The sequence below is a fragment of the Rhododendron vialii genome, chromosome 5a (genome assembly GCF_030253575.1).
Source record: "Rhododendron vialii isolate Sample 1 chromosome 5a, ASM3025357v1".
Lineage (NCBI taxonomy): Eukaryota > Viridiplantae > Streptophyta > Magnoliopsida > Ericales > Ericaceae > Rhododendron > Rhododendron vialii.
Genome location: NC_080561.1, coordinates 3,091,608 through 3,111,879, shown reverse-complemented (window position 1 = coordinate 3,111,879; position 20,272 = coordinate 3,091,608). Strand labels below are relative to the sequence as shown.

The following is a 20,272-nucleotide window of genomic DNA, read 5'->3' as shown; positions in this document are numbered from 1 at the left end:
CTCTTTTCTATTGATTGAAATGGTGTGGATTCCACCACAAAGTGTGTAGATCTCAACATAAAATGATGTTATGCTTACCAGAAAGTGTATTGCACGGGTGAGACCTATACCATTTGAACCAATAAGAGGGAGGGTGAACAAAATTGCACTCACCTGTATATCATCAAATAATGCCACGGCTGAACATTCCTCTTGGCAGAGGCGTCTGCACATTGAGGATTTAGTGGTCACATGAACACTTTGCGTAGAATACATGTAAAAATTACAAACTAATCTTGTTTTGAACGCCCAATTCAAATATCAATGAACACCCAATTCTAAAAGTTTTGAACATCTAACCCAAAAACAATTGAACACCCAACCCAACTAATTAAACACTCAACTACAACTCAATAACAGTCCATCAATGTAGGTAATTCATATTTGAGTGCCTAACACATTACTTCAAATAAAGCTCACAATCCGAATGGAAAAAAAATTGAAAAAAAGAAATCTATTGATTTAAGTATTATACTTTGTATTCTCTCTCCATCTCTATTGTCGATAGTCTAATTGTGTTAATGTTGCATTCGTGACAATAACGACTTTATTATTTTTTGTCTAGTTAGCTTATCGATTACATACAAAGCTTTAAAAAATTCAACTACATGGCAAATCTTCGTTAAACTTGGATAATATTCCTTCGAATTTAAGACTACGATAAAAAATTTCATCATGTCAACCTAACGAACAATATATTTTTTAAAATGTTGGCCCCAACATACTCGCTACAATTTCTTTCAAAAGAATTTTAGTAGATTAATACTCCGGTTAAATATTGGCACAGAATATGAGAATTCGTCTAGGACAACTATAAAATTCAACACCCTCCATTCTCGAAACATTGTCTACTACGCAATACGACAACTTTTAAAAAAAATTAAAATATATATAGTATATATTTTTAAGTCCTCATTTCGCCTCATAGTTAATTTTTTTACATTATGGTTAATTTTTTTGGTCTATATTATTTATACTAATAAATGAGGTTATGCACATATATTATTGGTCAATACATTAGCTCATAGAGTTAAGGTAATTTCTAAACACCATATTACAAATTCCTGGAGCCGTCGCTGCCTCTTCGGCAATCTAGATTTCCCAGCAAGCATCTCTTATACTCCTTTTTTTTTCTTTTTTTCTTTTTTTGAAAAACACTGTGAACTTGTTTAGTTCATTGTTTCCAACATTTAATATTATCATTAACAAGTTTTCACTGTGGATTTTTCACAATAGACCCTAATGAGGTATTGCGATTTATTGTACAAATGTGTATGTCTACCAGATGAATATGATTTTTGGTACACATGAAATGCTCAGGATTCCAGAAAAAATGAACGGTTTATGTCACAAACTTAGACGTAGAGGACTCACAATTGAGCGCACTTCGGGAGTGGAGTGCCTTGGAGCACTACAGTCCACAGGAACCCCAAGTCCCCCGGAGAGCTAGCTGTTCGGTGTTTGCGAATCCGAAGGAAAATAAGGACAACGACGCGTCGGTGAAAATTCTACACCACATAGAAGGGGAAAAAAGGAAACAAACAAAAAACAAAAAGGGTCTACACCATATGGAGAAAGGTTTGCTGGGATTCACCGGCCTGCGACGTTTGAGGAGTTTGGATTCAAGGGATCCAGAAGATGAGGGCAAAAAATTTCTGACTTGGTGAATTTTGAGAGTTATAAGGAGTTTGACAAGGAGGTAGGCAAGCCTTGGATGAGGTTTTACTGGTTGTACGAGCCTCCTGGTACTGATAGATCGAGCTGATTAATTGCTGCCATGGCCAACTATCCTAAATTTGACATCTCCACCTTGGAGCTGAAGAATAGGTTTTACTCTCAGGTTCTTTCCATCTCTTTCCGTGAGTCTGAGCTGAGCTGAAAGTGCTGATGGTTAAAGTGAGAGAAATCATCTTCCTCCGAAGAGCTCAAGTAACTCTTGGATCCAACACGATTCCCTTAATAGATCTAAGTATATTTTTTTTGAACCAGCGAAGAAAAATTTTATTAATAGAAGAGGACAGGAGAGTACATATAAAAAGCTAAGAGAAAGCATCACAACACAAAGAAATCCAAGTAGCCTAGAAAAAAAAAGAAAAAGAGATCCAAGTATATATTATGTTAATATGTTGGCACACTATGTTCATGTATTGTGAAAATCATGATAATTCTAGATTCTGTAATTATCGGGTTGTTCATTATACGTAACACAATTACGAAAACTTCAGATATCGCTGCTATGGCAAACGATCCTAAATTTGAATCAATACATTGGTAGAAGGTATATATTCAACTTCTAGATTGTTTTCCGTAATCCGGCCCACAATGGATGCAATTGGGCTGCTAGAATTACTGCTCCAAGTGAAGTCGAAACAGGGTTGTTAACTGACGAGATTGTCCTCGCATGGAGGTATTGGGGCAAAATGAAAGTCTCGGCGGTGAATCAATCATATCTTTCACTATGCAGAATAGGAGAAGCATGAAGATTAACAGTGACATCAGCTAAATCGTCGTGGATTTTTTGTTTTGCCATGACAGAATCCAGTTCTTCACGTACAGCGCTTTCAATCCATTGATGAATCAACAGATTGGAAAGCTCCGTGAAAGTTCTGATTCTGTCGTGGAGAAACAAGAAATCCACGATGTTTCAGCTCCTTTCGCCATCAATTCTCATATATGCTTCTCCTATTCTGCCTATAAAAATATGAATGATTTACCGCTCAGACTCTCGAAATTGTTTCGTATCCAAAATATTTTCTGTTTAATGTTTTATGCTTCAATTTCCAGTATTGAATAAAGATCGGATAACTGTTTTTTACATTCTACATTCGATTGCGTCCAACAACATTTGCATCCATCGTCAGCTGAATCATGAAAAACGATTGGGGACGTTATAGTCCACCTCGCTATCAAGGTATTTATTCACGTGATTTTGATCTTACGAGTTGGTCCTCCTCCTTTGAGCTGGAAGATTTTCCGTTCTCCGCTAATCCCTCCTTGATTGCGATTAAGGATTTTAATCACTGTGCTCATATGCTTCCCAATCTCAAGAATAATGTTAGCTTTTTGTTTATATATGTAGACCACTGGTTATTAGTTTTTTAAGTGCAAATTGTCCAATGGTTAGCTAGTATTAGTAAATTTCACAATGATGAATTATACTGTTTTGATGACACTTGATTTAGTCGGGTGGTCTCGTTTAGAACTGACCCTTCAATTAATGATTAATCAATGCTACTCCATATTTTTCTCTTTTTTCCCATTAATTTTTTTTTGCTAAGCTAAAAGGGTGGAGGAGGGGACGACCGGGCATAGCAATCCTCTCCTGGGTGTGATCATAGGGATGCCAGACTCGCGACGAATCCTGGGAGGGACCAAAGAGCCATAGCAACTACCGCCCCACTAAAGACTTAATAGTCAATTTTGTGGGGCTCCGTTCCGGATGGTTCGTCCTTTTTGAATGGTGGTTCGGGGTTAGCTCCTGTCTCCTTTGCTTAGTCCTGCAAAACGAAGCACGACTAAGAGACCACTCCGGAGGTTCTCCGGGATGGCCCTCCGGTGCAAGAGTCAGTTTGCTTGCAAGGAAGAGTTAGAGATTGGGAACTAGGGTTTTGTTTGAGCGTACCCCTTCCAAGAAGGCATAATGGGATATTTATAGGAAACCCTTTGCTTGGTCTCCAAGATTGCACCAACGCTTGACACGCGTCGGCTGATGTCACTGTTGCATCACGTTTAGGGTTTTGCAACCGTTTTCATGATGAGCTGGCACCTTCACGTGCCACCATCATTGTCCTCATAACCGTTCGGATGACGTCACGACCATCATCATAGCCATGGTTGCTGTTCTGATGCGGATGAGCTGGATCGTCGGCCAAGCCATGCTCGGCACCGAGCATGTTGTGGGACCTTTGGCAGCTGTCCAAACAAACATATCCTCCACTCCGAGCAGGTGTAGGGAAATGGAGCATTAAAGGAAGTAGTAATTAGAGGAACCCTCGGTAACAGGGACCCTCGGCTACGGTTGCTGATCCGAACGTCCAAAGAAAGATGTCTTGGAGTTGAAAGTAATACTAGATCACGCTCGGAATGGCCCGAGCCATTTTGCTCGGCCTGCTACAATAGCCCCTCAACCCATGCCGAAGCTCTTTACTCGATATGGGTTGATTTAAGACTTGGCCGAGCTTGAACCTTCGGCAGATTAATCCGAGCCCCACATAAGGTAACAGCTGTCGAATATTCGAATGGGTGTGTCAGTTGAAAGGACATCTAGGCAGACGAGAAGACGGCTGGCATGGGCAAGGGCTTCAGTCGCCACGTGTCACGTAGAGGTTGGCGAAGGGTTCGGCGGTGAAATGATGGGCGGGAAATTCGAAAAGGCCCGCTCCGCTTATAAATAGTGGTGAGGGAGGAGAGAGAAAGTTCTTCTGCACTTTCTCTCTCTAACGTCTGGAGTTTCTCTTTCTAAGATTCCGTTCCAAAACTTAACTTAAACCCAGATCTTCAACTTCAAGCCCCATTCCAACAGAAATCTTCAGGTATGTCACCGATTCTTGTCGTTTTACTCTTTCTCTTGCCTTTCATGCTTATTTTCTGGGTTTTTGGGATGATTTTTGGGGGGTTTTGTACTGTATGAACAGTAGAGTACTGGGATGAACGATGATGTTCATCCCTGAACTCGACTTGTTCTTCCGAGCCCCATAGGGTGTCTGGGGCTCGCCGAACGATTTCTTTTGATGGGGGTAAAAATCCGAACGGTCCCCAACTCTCTTGTTTGCCGAACGCCTAGGAGTCTTTAAAGAAGTGCCGAGCCCATTGTAGGTTAGAATATGACTCGTGAGCCGATAAGATGAACCAAACTTCCAAACGATTTTCTTTGCCGACGCAGATTTCAATAGCTTAATACCCCTTTGTTCTTTTCCTAGGTCTGGCTCACGAGGTCATCGACGTGTCTTCAGACTCGGATTGCTCGGAAACCGAATCCGATCGTCAATTCATCAGCGAGCTTCTCGAGTGGCGTAGGTTGAGGAATAGCCGAGCGATTAATTCTGCTTCAACGAGAATGTCGGCGACCTCTCCTGTGTCCGGCGATTCTAACGCCGAGCGAGATTATGAGTACGCTGCCGACGACTTCCTTACGGAGCCCGAGATAAGCTTCTCCCCAGAAACCCAATCCGAAACCGAGCCACAAGTGGGTCAAGAAGCCAAGTCGAGGCTTATGTCAGGAGCCGAAGCTTCGACATCGGCTCCAAGCGACGCCGACCTTTTTGACAAGGGCTTGCTATGTCCATACGCTCATTATTTCAGCGGCAGCCCTGGGGAGTACGTAGCCTTCCGAACGAAATACAACATTCCCGAGGATGTCGTGATTCATAGAGTCAAGAGCACTGACATAAAAGACCATAGAGATCACCGTCCCGAGCATATAACCGTGCCTTTAATGGCCATTTGTGAGGCCGGGCTTCGGTTCCCAATTCACCCCTTCCTTAGGGAAATTCTTTGGAAATTCAGTTTAGCCCCCCATCAACTCGCGATCAACAGTTACCGAATCATTATGTCGGTAATTGCCTTGATCGAGAGTCAAGATTTGGATTTTACGCCGACGGACCTCTTTTTCACATACACCATGTCCAGACACGGGAAATCTGGCCGTCGGTATTTGTCGACGCGTCCCAAAAAGCAGCCTCTGATAGACGGACTTTCGGATACCGACAAATGGGCTGACTTTTACCTCGAAGTGCACGGAAACTTCGAGTTCGGCGACGGTCTCCGTCGGTTCACCGTTCCGAAAGTGGCTGATACAAGAGGTGATCAGACCAAACGTGCTTAAGTCATTTATTACGTTCTACTTTTGTCTTCTTTTCTGCTGAGGGTATTTGTTGAATTGCTGTGTTTTTGCAGAGCTTGGCCCTATTTCCAAGGGACTTAACACCAACTCTCGGGAGAAGGCGACCGAGACGCTGCTTGCCCAGGTTTGCCGTCACGCTCCGACCCTTCTTGATTACCGACCCTCCTACAAAGGTGTGCTGAGGAGGAAGGAGAGAGGGAAAGAGGTCGCTTAGAGCAAGAAAAAGACATCCAGTGCACCGGCTGCCGAGGCTGTACAAAAGAAGAAAGGAAACTCCCTTCCCGTCGGACTCCGAAAGAAGAGGCAACAGGGGAGAGTAAAATTGCCGAGGATTGGATTCACAGCAGAGGAGTGGCTTACTCCGTTCGATTCTGCCGAACTTCTCCAGCCCTCTTTTGAAGACATGTCAAGAAGGAATATTCCAAGGCCTGTGATCCCTACTAAGTCGGCAAATCTTGGCCGAAGCCGAAGCTCTTCTGAGCAGCAGGGTCAGAAGGAGAAAAGACAGAAAACGTCAGAGGATGTTGTTCTGCCGACCGTTTCTCAATCTGTGCCCCTTGACACAGTTCCAGCCCCTCTGTCAAAGGATCAGGGGAATCTTATTGAACCACATATCGACCTTACTGATCCAGCCACCGAGGCCACCGTCCGTCGCCAATTCAGCCCTTCGTACACGATGCCTGATGGCAGGGTTCTCCTTCAGAACGACTCAGTCAAAGAGGAGCCGAACCTTGCCATTACACTTCTGAGGGGGCTGGCCCTGCCGAGGGATTACGATCAGGTTCCTACCGACCTCCTTCCAGGTCTTGGTGAGATGTGTTCTCATCTTGTTCAGGTTTGTTCTCTTCTCTCTCTTCTCTATCTTTTTCCTATTTATTTCCTCTCTTTTTTCACTTTTCTCTTTTGATTAGGCTGGGCAAGCTGCGCTTAAGGCGTATGACAAAGCTTCCAAAGTCTCTGCCGAACGCGAGAGGTATAGGTCTGACCGAGATTCTTGGCGAACCAAGTTTAGGATCTCGGAGCAGCAAGTCAAGGACAAGGAGGTTGAGATGGAACGGTTGAAGAAGGAGCTTGCTGAGATGAGGGTCGCTGCCGAGACTGCTGAGGCCGAACTGAAAAAGCTAAAGAGGGAGGAGAAAGAGAAGATTACGGCTGCCGACGCCCGTGGTTATGAGGCCGGGATTCAAAGAGCCGCCTTAGAGTATACCCGGATTGCTCACAAGATGGTAAACGACGAACTTGAAGCTCGGTTACCTGACTTCTTCAAGCTGGGATATGCTGCCGGTGTCGACGCCATGGCTGGTGTTATGGCGATTCAGCCTGAGTCGAGTTTTCTGAAGCAACTTCCCGAGCCGGCTGTGCCTGACCTTGACCTTCCATACACCGAGGAGGAGTGTCAACCTCTTCCTCCTGAGGATGATGAAGAGATGACCGATGTGCCTGCCGTCGATCAACAGCAGAAGGTTGGTGAAGGTGAGAGCCATCCTCAGGCTCCAGACAAGGTCGTCGAAGATACCCTAGTTTAGGATTTTCCATAAGTGTTTTGTTTTTGAATATTTTGAACTTTGCTTCTTTGGACTGGATGGCACCGAACGTTTGGGATTTTGCCATTCCAGATGTAATAGTTTTAAGGGGGTCGGCATCAAACGTTTCACCAAGCCGAGCCCTCTTCGTAGGAGTTTTTGAATATTTTGAACTTTGTTACTGCACTGAATTTTTCTCCATGCCTTAGAAATATTTTCTGATTTTGGCTGCCGAGGGTTAAGCAACCTTGGCTTGTTTTGAAGGTTTTGATAGTTACTCATGATAGCCCCTACTTTTGTGTAAGGCTCGGCTCAAAATGTCAATCTTATGCCAAAGTAATAGGTAGAGTAATTGTTTGATGTGGCCGTTTAGTTCAAGTCAAATTATGAACATAGCCATACTGAGGATAAACTTTCAAGTTCATCTTTTGTTTTCTGTTTGAACTTTAAGTTGTCCGAGTTGTTTATGATTTACTCGTAACAGCCCCAATGCTGGTATAAGGCTCGGCTCAAAATGCCAGCCTTGTACCAAGGTAATATGTTAAAAAAAAGAAAAATGTTTTGGGTGTGGACATAGCCGAACCAAAACGTTTAATCGAGTTGTGGCTGGAAATCAAATTGTCCGAGCCATAATTGTGTTTGCAGTAAAGAAATCCGAACGTGGCTGAAATTGTCAGAATACCGAGCTTATAGCGATTGATGTTTGAATCATTGTAATCAAATATAGAGAACACTGATGCTTCAGAAGTAGGAGAGACTTTTCATTAAATAAAAGATTGCCAAAACAAGTATAGCACTTTGGTAAGAGAAAAGTAATAGACTTTGAGAGGTGGTGTGATAGATTGGGACCGACGAGAGAGTTCAAAGGTAGGCCTTTCTGAGGTTCAGAGCATTCCAGGGATTCTCAATTTCCCTTCCTTCTTTGTCTTCTAACTTGTACGAGCCGTTGCCGACCTCTTTAATCACCCTATAGGGTCCTTCCCAATTCGGTTTGAATTTTGTCTTCTGGTTGGCTCGGACAACCTTCCGCCAAACCCAGTCGTCGGCTCTGAACTTCTTGAGCCTTACGCTTCGATTGTAGCCCCGAGTGACTTCCTGCTGATAGTTGGCTAACTTGAGCTGAGCGTCGTCTCGCTTTTCTTCGGCTAAGATAAGCTCGGTTGCCACTGCGTCATTGTTGGATTCAAGATCAAAAGTTTCGGTGCGCAGGGTCGGGAATCTTGATTCCAGTGGGATGACGGCCTCCATGCCGAAGGCCATTGCAAAGGGAGTTTGGCCAGTGGAGCGTCTGGGAGTGGAGCGATAGGCCCAAAGGACCCTAGGGAGTTCCTCGGCCCATTTTCCTCGTTTTGAGTCAAGCCGACGTTTAATGCCAGCGCAGACTGTCTTGTTAGTGGCTTCGGCCTGGCCGTTGCCCTGGGGGTAGGATGGGGTTGAATTGAAGAATCTAATTCCGAACTCAGCACAGAGTCCAGTTAACTCCTTTCCGACGAATTGGGAGCCATTATCCGACACAATTGCATAAGGCACGCCGAACCTTGTGACGATGTTCCTCCAAACGAATCGCCGAACGTCTGTTTCAGTTGTTGTGACTAACGGCTCGGCTTCCACCCACTTTGAAAAGTAATCCGTTGCAGTGATCAAAAACTTGAAGCCCCCAGGGGCCGTTGGAAGTTTGCCTACTATATCCAAGCCCCACTGAGCAAAGGGCCATGGACTAGTGATAGTTTTGAGAGATTGAGCGGGCTGCCTTGGTATGGGGGAGAAAAGTTGGCAAGGCTTGAACTTTTTGACCACTTCTTCACAATCCTTCTTCATTCCTTTCCAGAAGTATCCCTGACTGAGAGCTCTTTGACATAGGGAACGGCCGCCAGAGTGACAACCGCAGCTGCCAGAGTGGAGCTCGGTTAAAATAATTGGGACCTCGGTTGGGTGAACAACTCGAAGATAAGGCCCAGTGAAGCTTTTTCGGTAGAGTTGGCCGAGCTCAGATATCCAGTAGTAGGCTGCTTTGCTGCGTACACGGTGGGCCTCCTTTTTGTTAGAGGGTAGTGTATCATCTTTGAGGAACGAGACGATTTCATCCATCCAACTTGGGCCGAGGGAAATGTTGAATACTTCTTCCGAGACTTCAAAGCTTGGCTTGTGAATCTCGCCGAGGCTGATGTGTCGGTATTCAGATGCTTTGCTTGCCGAGGCCAAACTTGCAAGAGCATCGGCATGAGCGTTGTTCTCTCTGTTGATCTGTTCGATTTGGAATCCTTTGAACCCTCGGATTAGCTCTAGAGCGGTAGCTTGATACTTAATCATTCTTGGGTCCCGAGCTTCATAATCACCTGTTATTTGATTGACGATCAGCTAAGAGTCGTAGAACACTTGTAGGTCTTCAACTTGTAAAGTTGCCGTGGCTCGGAGACCAGCAAGCAAAGCTTCATATTCGGCTTCGTTGTTTGTGGCTTGGAAGTTGATTGTGATAGCACTTTTATGAAGGACGCCACAAGGGTTTACAAGAACAACCCCTGCACCCGAGCCGTTGCTGTTTGATGCCCCGTCAACGTGCAACTTCCAAACGTCTCTGCTAAATAAGTTCCAAACTTTCCGTGCCTCTTGTTGTTCTAGCATCCCATAATTAGGCTTGACCAATGTTTCCTCATCCGGGCTTCCAGGGGTGAATTCAGCAATAAAGTCTGCCAATACTTGTGCCTTGATTGCAGTTCGAGGCTCAAAGTGGATATCAAAATTTGCTAATTCGACCGCCCATTGAGATGCTCTGCTTGATAGATCAGCCTTCCTCAAGAGATTTTTAAGTGGAAACTCCGTGAGAACTATGATGGGGTGCTCTTGAAAATAAGGAAGAAGTTTCCGAGCTGCTGTAACCAACGCTAAAAGAAGTTTCTCCAGTGGCAGATATCTAGTCTGTGCTGGGAGCAAGGTTCGGCTAGAAAAGTAGATTGGTTGGTCCTCAAGGCCTTCCCGTCGGACAAGTGCCGAGCTCACGGCATGTGGAGAGACGGCTAGATAGAGATGAAGAGTTTCGAAAGCTACTGGTTTGACAAGAAGAGGGGCCGAACTGAGATAAGATTTCAGCTCGGTGAGGGCTGCATCACAATCTTTCGTCCACTTGAAACTTCGTTGGCTTTGCTTCTTAAGCGTTTGGAAGAAGACATGGCATTTATCCGATGAGCGGCTAATAAACCTGTTGAGAGCCGCTGCCATCCTAGTTAGCTTCTGAATTTCTCGAGGAGTGGATGGTGGTTTTAATTGCTGAATAGCTAAGATCTGGTTCGGATCCGCCTCAATACCGCGCCGAGTAACTAGGTAGCCGAGGAATTTCCCTGAGCTAACTCCGAAGGCGCACTTGTCGGCGTTAAGCCGTAGCTTGTGCTTTTTCAAGATTGCAAAGACCTCGGCAAGATGAGAGAGGTGATTCTCGGCCTTGAGACTTTTCACCACCATATCGTCAATATAGGCCTCCATGATTTCTCCGATGAGAATTCCGAACAACAGGTATACCATTCTTTGGAATGTGGCTCCCGCATTCTTAAGGCCGAACGGCATAACTAGGTAACAGAAGAGGCCTCTGGGTGTGATGAATGCCGTCTTTTCCATATCGGGATCCATGGCTATCTGGTGGTAACCTCGGTAAGCATCCAAGAAACTCAGCCGAGCGTGACCCGCCATTGCATCAACCAATTGATCAATCTTTGGAAGGGGTAGACAGTCTTTCGGACAAGCATCATTCAAGTTGGTGTAGTCCACGCAAACTCTCCATTTTCCATTCTTCTTTTTCACCACCACAAGGTTCGCGAGCCAAGTGGGGTATTGTACTTCTTTGATGGCGCCAGCCTCGAGGAGTTTGCCAACTTCTTCATTAACTGCGTCGGCATGATTACTGGCCGACCGCCGAGGCTTCTGAATCACAGGCTTTGCTGATTTTGAAACTTTGAGGGAGTGCTGAATGAGCTTTGGGTCAATGCCTGGCATATCATACGGCGTCCAAGCGAAAACTTCGATGTTGCTTTTGAGGAACTGCAAGGTTTCTTCACTCTCGGCTTGGGACAAACCAGCGCCGAGCATGAAATATCGTGATGCATCCTCGTTAAGTGGGATTTTGATAAGATCCTCAATTGATTTCTCTTCAGGAAGAGATCCAACATCTTCGAGGACTGGTTTGTCAGGGACTTCAACCCAATGTACTCTTTTGGAGCTCGATGACTTTCCAATGGCCGAGACGTAACACTGTCTGGCTTGTAACTGGTCTCCAAATAGGTCTTCTTGTCTGCCGTTGGCGCCGATGTATCTGACCACCTGGTGGTAGATTGAGGCAACGGCTTTGATAGAATGGAGCCAATTTCGGCCAAGGATTGCGTTGTATGGGCTCGGTGCATCTACAACGACGAATTCATGATTAGAAGCAACCGAGCCCGTAACGACAGGGAGGATAATCCTTCCGAGAGGCCAAACTGGAGCGCCACTGAAACCAATTAAAGGGACTTCTGCTGGTAGGAGGCACGACTGTGGGATTTTGAGCTCGTTGAAGAGAGATAAATACATCACCTCTACCGAGCTTCCTTGATCAATAAGCACCCTTTTGACCGAGTGAGTTGAGATTTGGAGTGTGACCACCAGAGCGTCGCTATGGGGGGTTTGGATGCATTGAAGATCTTGTTCGGTGAAGGTTATTGACCAGGGAGGCTCGAGCATTTTGACTCTTTTTGGAGCACGATCGATGGAAAAAACTTGGGTAACATTCTCAGCTTTGACAAGCTCTTGACGAAGCTGTTTTGCTGCCTCCTTTGTTGTTGACCCATGAATAACGTTGATTACTCCGACTGGACGCGGAATAAGGTTTCTTCCACCAACGTTTGGCTGTCTCCTCGGCGTCTTTGTCCAGTCGATATGATCATCAAGGAGTCCTTGCGCTGCTAGATTCTCCAAAAGCGCCTTATAGGGAGCGCAGGCCGTGGTGTAATGCCCGAGCTCGTTATGGTACGAGCATCTTTTCCGATTGTTGTTATTGCCTTCTTCTGTGTTTAGTTTGGGAGGGTTCGGCCAAACAAAAAACGGTTCCTTCTCTATCGTACGGAGGAGGAAATAAATCGGCTCTTTGAAAACCGTGGTTTCAGCTATATAGTCATGGGCTTTCGGCCCCTTTTTGTCTGCCACCTTGACTGTGTTGACCTGCTTCTTCGGCTGGACAGCGACCACGGGCTTCGGTGGTGCAATTTGGGGCGTGGGGACATGAAGACTTTGAGGTATGATTGAGTTCTGTCCTCCTTGAAGTTCTCGCTCGGCGAGGAACTCTTCGTAGGAACAGAACTGTTCTACCGTCCTCATTAGCTCGTTCATTCCATGAGGCGCCCTTATTGCCAGCTCATCCAAGATTTTGCTTCCAGTTTCCAAACCATTCTTAAAGTTCCTTGCCGCCCAGTATTGATCAACACCGGGTATCTCGTTAAACAATTGCCAGTAACGTTCGGCATACTTCCGAAGCATTTCGCCGGGCCTCTTCCTCATCTGTGCCAAGGCATCTTCTTCCTTGGCTTGCTTGTTGCTAGTGATGAACCGATAGTTAAAAGCTCTTTCAAGCTCTTTAAAACTGTGGATCGATCCGGCCTCTAGTTGGTTGAACCAAAGCAAGCCGAGGCGCCCAAGACTTGAGGGGAATGCTTTGCACATGATGGCATCGTCGTCGGTGACGCATGAGATGGTGCTTCTGTAACTGATGAGATGGGTGTATGCCTCGGTCGTGCTGGGATCGAACTTCTGAAACTTTGGGAGATGTAGACCTAGCTTCGGCAAAGTGGCTTGGATCTTGGCCGAGAAGGGTGATTCTGTCAGCTTTTTCAATTGGTACTCGTGTGTTGGCCGAGGGGGAAGACCTTCCCGAGCGTTTCGAGACTTCTTTGATGCTCGGCATTCTTGTTCCCTTTGTTTTCCATCTTTCTCATCCTGCCGACGTTGAAATTCCCTCTCCCTCTTCTCTGTGGGGACCTTTCTGTAGTCTTCTTCTGGAAGATTTTCGGTATGGTAAACCCTTCGTTGGCTAGGGCGATCGTCTTGCCGAACGACGACACTTACACTCCTTTCACGGTTTAGCCTCCGAGCGCTTACTGAATTTGTTGCTCGTCCTTCGTAGGCCTTTTCCCGAGGGACTTCATCATGTTCGTTCCGATGGCTCTGGGGACTTTTCCTGTTTCTTCTCGGCGTTCGGCTTCTTTGCCGTTCGGATTTGTACGGGATGAGAGCCTGATCGTTGTCTTGAAATTCCACGGTATCGTAGCTTTGGGAGCCCTGGGAGTATTCGTCTCCAGCCGATGAACTCGAGAAAACAGTATGCGGGCTCCCCTCTCGTCGTCCTTTTCTTCCCCTATGTCCCGCACCATTGCCGAGACGTTTATGAACTGGTGAGAGCTGCTGCCTAAGGCGAGCGTTATCCCCAGTTCGATGGTCTGTCAATGATGGGTCCAGGCGGTCGTGGACTGAGATTCGTTTTGGCCGCGCATCAGCACCCAAAGGAGGAGGGGGTGGCAGATTTCCTCTCCGGCGCCAACCCTGAGATCCAGAGTGGGATGCCGTTGGAAATTCTTTGGTCTTGATTTTTTCGATCTCCATTCGTAGGACGGCTACATCAGCGTTGGTCTGTTCTTGTTGCTGTTCTAGCATTTGTACGTATGCTAGAGCGTCTTCACTCAGGCCCACTGGACGTTGGATGGAAGAGCTCACGCCTGGTGGAGTGAATCCAGGAGGGTGAGATGGGGAGGCAGCGTTGATACCAGTTTCAGAGGTGATGTGCAAAGAGGAACTGAGGGGTGAGGTTTTTAGGTACGAACGAGGCGGTCGAGGTGGAGGAGCCGCCGTGGATCTGAGAATCAAGTTCACGTCGGGTTCACCAAATTGTGGGGCTCCGTTCTGGATGGTTCGTCCTTTTTGAATGGTGGTTCGGGGTTAGCTCCTGTCTCCTTTGCTTAGTCCTGCAAAACGAAGCACGACTAAGAGACCACTCCGGAGGTTCTCCGGGATGGCCCTCCGGTGCAAGAGTCAGTTTGCTTGCAAGGAAGAGTTAGAGATTGGGAGCTAGGGTTTTGTTTGAGCGTACCCCTTCCAAGAAGGCATAATGGGATATTTATAGGAAACCCTTCGCTTGGTCTCCAAGATTGCACCAACGCTTGACACGCGTCGGCTGATGTCACTGTTGCATCACGTTTAGGGTTTTGCAACCGTTTTCATGATGAGCTGGCACCTTCACGTGCCACCATCATTGTCCTCATAACCGTTCGGATGACGTCACGACCATCATCATAGCCATGGTTGCTGTTCTGATGCGGATGAGCTGGATCGTCGGCCAAGCCATGCTCGGCACCGAGCATGTTGTGGGACCTTCGGCAGCTGTCCAAACGAACATATCCTCCACTCCGAGCAGGTGTAGGGAAATGGAGCATTAAAGGAAGTAGTAATTAGAGGAACCCTCGGTAACAGGGACCCTCGGCTATGGTTGCTGATCCGAACGTCCAAATAAAGATGTCATGGAATTGAAAGTAATACTAAATCACGCTCGGAATGGCCCGAGCCATTTTGCTCGGCCTGCTACAAATTTGCAGCTCAATTTGGAGTTCTTATAGTCAGTGCTAACCATAGTTAATTAATATGTGTGAATGAGTTTTATGATGTCGTTGCTTTTGTTTTTATCTACTCCCATTGCTGTTGTGTTATTTTTGCTGCCGTTGAGGGTCTCACGTTTGTTGAAGTACGTTGATCATGGCCTGTTGTCGAGCTGTGGTGATGAGTAGATCATCGTATTTACTGCTCCCTCCATTCTAAATTGATAGTCCATTATTCCATTTTGGGTTATTCCAAAATGATGGCCCTTTTCCAAAAATGGAAGGAAAATTTTGGTGATTTTTCAAAAGTGTCCCTCACAAGTGAATATAAGTGTTATAAAGTAGGTAAAATATATGAATAATGGGGGAAATAATAGGTATTGTAGGTGTAATCATTGCATGTCCCCGTAAATAGTTGGAATTTCCAAAAGGGACTCTCAATTTGAAACGGAGGGAGTATTTACCACTAACCACAGAGATCGACATGATGCTGCTCTGCTCTGCCCCGTTAACATGGATAGTTACACTCATATGTCCTGACCCCAGCATGTAGCCTAATTACCAAATTAGGGAGAGATTGTGCAGCCTGATTCATTAGAACAAAAACCATATTGGGGGTTTATTTTTGGCTACAAACAATAGGGCATATCAGAGAGGCCTTATTGTGTTAGTTCAGAGAAGAAAAATATGTGGGGCATCAAACGGTGCATGATTGACAATTGAGAGAGTACTTAGTTAAGTTGATCAATGACAAGAATATCATCGACGATTTTGATATTCCAGACAACAACGCACGTCTAATGAGGGCATATCAGAGCGGGATTAAATAGGGTATGCTTAACTAAGAGTGAACTGAGTATAGAGTATAGATGATTTGACATTGCCGGATGCTACAGAAAACAAAGCTCATCTTGTCAAAGCATATTAGAGTTGATTTGTTTTGCCTCTTTCCAAAGAGCCAAATCGGGGAGAGGCATTAAAGAGATAATGCGTTACTAAGAATATACTTGGTTTGGAGAATCTTCAACAACATTTTGGTGGTAGACGCAGTGGAGAATACATGATTCGCACATAGCAAGCAAGTGTTTGATCAAATTCCGGTAGAGGTGCTGGATGTTCTGAGCAATGACCGCGACGGTCTCGGAGTATATCGAGCTATGTGTATATCCTTTAGCTTAACTTACACACAAATTCTTTATGTAATTTCAGGCTCTCAATAAAACACGCTCCATTCACTGAATAAGTAAAAAGATTATTGGGTTTTCAATTCCACCCTGGCTTTTAGTTTTTACCAATAGTATTGCAGTATTAATTAACAGTTTTGATATACACATTCAAATCCGTGGCAGCTACAAGCTCTCCTGTATCGTCAAGAGGAGACGTATAACCATGAACGGGCATACTTTATCTTTGCTTGCCAAAAATTATTTGCACTAAACTAACGCTAAATTAGGGCTATACGCAAAATCAATCTTCTCGTAGCTAGCATAAACAATCTCAGCCCTCTAATTATATCTTACGCGAAAACTTTTGTATAACGTAGTGTTTGAAATCACAGAAAACCAAACATCCGATTTAGATACGTAATCCAAAATTATATTAACAAAAAATGGAAGTAGATAGTCTTTCGTTTTCAGTCTGACTCGCCCTTCTCAATTATACAAACAATTGGCCTATATTTTATATAAACAATAACATAAGAGTAAGAACATCTCCAACCCAATACTCTATTTGAGAGCATCAAAATAATGTAATTTATTCAAAGGATGATTGTGAAGGAATTCACTATTCATGTTTACTCCAACCGAATACTCTATTTTCTACCTCTTTATTTTTCAAAAACTCACTTTAAAACTCAAATAGTTCGCTCTATCCCTATAAAATTTGAATTCTCATTTTTCAAAAACTTTTCAAAAATAGTTGAGATTGGTCTCATGTTAAAGATAACGAAATTGTCTTTTGAATGGTATGAACTTTATAACAAATAGAAGACAAATATATGTGTAAATTACAAGTTATACTCATTTTAAAACACAATAATTCTAGCACCACACCCAAACACACACCCACACGTGTGGGGCCCACCACTCATGTGAGTGTGGGTGTGGTGCTAGCAAGGTGGTTTATAACATGGGGAGTGTTTTGGGGGTTTTCCTCTATATTTCCCGAAAATCCTAAAGACCCTGACCATGCAAGCCCCAGCACGCAAGGTCCAAATTTCGGGTTCTGCATGGATAATTTGAGTCATTTAATTATTTTCTAATAATTTTTTGAGCGGCTCGTGAAATTAATCAGCTCAATCCGATACTTGTAAGTGCTTTATCCGGTCTTTCATTTTTTCATTAAGATTACAAAATCAAGCACCTACACGTATAGTATTGAGTTGGTTTTTCACATCCCACTCGAAAAATTAATTTAATGCCACAAAATATCTGTACGGGATCCGAAATGGGCCCCGTGTGCCGAAGCGTGCACAATTGGTGCACACTTGGTCAATGTCCATAGCAGTATATTTTCTCACATCCTCCAAATATAGATGGTGAAACTCTCGTCCTCTCAAATAGAGAAGGGTTGAGGAAATGGGTTGGAGTGATATGGTACTCTCATGGAGGTATAAAGTATGAGTTAGATTCTTAAGGGGTTGGGAGAGAGAGAACGGAGAGAATTAAAGAAAGAAGAAGAAAACAAATCAGTGGCCCATTAGAGAGAGATAAGAGTGTTTGGAGTTAGAGCTTTGGTTTATCCATGTGAACTTACTACATTATCCCTTGATGTTTGAAAATAGAACCAATGAATTGAAATGGTGTGATGATAATTTTATGATGCCGGTCAAAGTCCTTGAAGGCATTCAAGAAGTCATCGCGTCGATCGAAGAGCCTTTTTAAGTTTCTAAGTGTTTTTTTAAGTTTCAATAGTCAAACACATTTTTTAATTCGTCTATGGTCAAGTCTTTTTTAATTTATGTTTTGAAAATTGTAAGTGTCTTTCCCTATTCTTGGAGGGTTGTTCCAAGGCCTATATATTCCTTTGTTATGAATGAAATCCTAGTTTGTGTGTTTGGCTAGTGGGAAATTTATCTTTTTATTTCATTTATGTATTTCTTAGGTGGATTCCTTTGAGTGGTGAGCAATTCCCACGCACGTTTTTATTTCATTTAAACCCGTTGGCTTTCTAATTTAGGTGGTGAGCGTTTATCCGTTTATCCCTTTTTACGTTTTCTTACTTCCCACCTGAAAAATCAGACATCATTTTATACATGAGTAAAAGCAAATAAAAAGAGAGCACAAAGAGTATGGTTCTGACGTCCCATGGAAGAGTGTCAAGCATAATTCAATTATACAAAATAATAACCATATGAGACAAACCTTATGCTTCAACAGTGGAGTGATTTCGGACAAAATCACCAAAATAGCACAATTAAATAAAATATATATGATCCTCGTATATCAACAGCTGGAAAACCCGACAACAACGAGTGTCAGATCAACTGTGATTAGGCCAATCGGAAAGATTGCTTGCTTCACGATTCGGAAGGGAAAATTTAGAATTTTGTATTTTTCTCCAATAATTTGACAAGAAGTTCTTATACCACTTGCAAGATTTTATAAGAAATCAAACCATTGAAGAAAAAGAAAAAATTATACCAGATGCATATCTATCGCCATGGAGGATGAAAAGTTTTAGCGTGTGGTTATTCGTCTTTCGCCTCCAAAGCTCTTGTCTTGATCTTAACCTTAGTCTTACGCACAATCGGATGGTATGAGAAAATAGGCTAGGGTTTGGAGTGGGAACCTTGACCACATATTTATAATTCTTGATTCCATCATAGCCTATCATAATCATCGATGGAATCATCATATTGCTCTTTTAATTGGTCTCTACATATAAAACAAGCCCACACCATTTAACGCGCGTGATAGGACCCAAATATGTGCTAATAGAGACGTCTCAATTACCCGGTCACATTAATAGAACGATCACAACTTAATACAAACATCACTCAAGTCTTATTCGACAACATACAACGTTTAATTTTACAATCTATGTAGATCCACCAACACAAAATTGCTAACAGGTAAGGCTTGAACGAGGTTTTACAGGTTGTATGAGCCTTCTGGTACTAATAGATTGAGCTTAATCGCTGCTATGGTGAACTATCTTAAATTTGAGTCAATACCGTGCTAGTAGGAATAGAACGTCCCGGATTGTTTTCCATCATCCACATGACGATGAATGCAATTGGGCTGCAAGCATTGCCGCTCCAAGCGGAGTCAAAACATGATTGTTGAATCACGAAATTGTTCTTGCATGGAGGCATCGGGGTGTAACGAGAGCCGCAACGGCTTTTCTGCTGAAGAATGGGAATTAATGATAAGAAGAGTTGATTCATCCTGGATTTCCGTTGAATTAACAGGACTCTGTTGATTCAACTGTTAGATTTTTTGGAGGGTTCCAACCTAAAATCAATTGGCAATAGGTGAAGTAACCTCTAGAATATATTAACCAAGCTTGGGTGGCTTAGATAAGCGATGTGGGACAAAGTCTAACACTCCCCCTCATGTGCAGCCCAGATGCACGTGAATGTGCGAATTGAGCTGACCAAGAGATTTGCTTCGGGTGACAGAGACTCTCCCACGAGAGGTGAGATCACCCAAGACCTAGCTCTGATACCGTGTTAAATATGAGAGAAGAAATGTTTTATTAAATACAATCACACTATACAATGAGCTCCTCTATTTATAGAGAAGAAAGAGCCCAATTAAGAAAGAAAATCATACCAATTAACTATATATGGAAGAAAATTATCCTAATTACAATCAAATCTCAATCTCAATATCACGATATGATTTATTATATCTATTTATTGTAACATTCCCCCCTCAAACTCAAGTAAGTCTACCAACTTGAGTTTGGAAAAGCCCAGAGAAACCAGAAGTAACAAAGCCAAGCCAAGCTAAGAAGAGAAACCAGGAGCAGTCAAGCCAAGAAATCAGGAGTAGCTAGGAACCAGGAGAAGTTGGGAAGAAAACCAGGAGAAACTAACAAAAATCAAAAAACATAGAAGCCAGTAATCGAAAAGCCATGAGCACTGGTGGAGAAGAGGTATGGTGGTTGCAGGCATTGGAAAGTGTGAAGGAGATTAACAAAGTAATTAACTAAGTGCCCGACAGACGGCAGTGAGGCTTAGGCCGTCCGCCAGGAACGAATATCAACAGGGCCAAGATCTTATAGCTCTGATACCAAGTTAGATTTCTTGGAAGGTTCCA

The 20,272-nt window shown here is 43.9% G+C and overlaps 1 protein-coding gene across 1 annotated transcript in view; it reads left to right on the top strand.

Moving 5' to 3' along the window:
* Positions 1–20,272, top strand: part of LOC131325756 (uncharacterized) — a 336,707-nt gene that overhangs the window by 130,642 nt on the left and 185,793 nt on the right. The gene's annotated exons all lie outside the window — the stretch shown is intronic.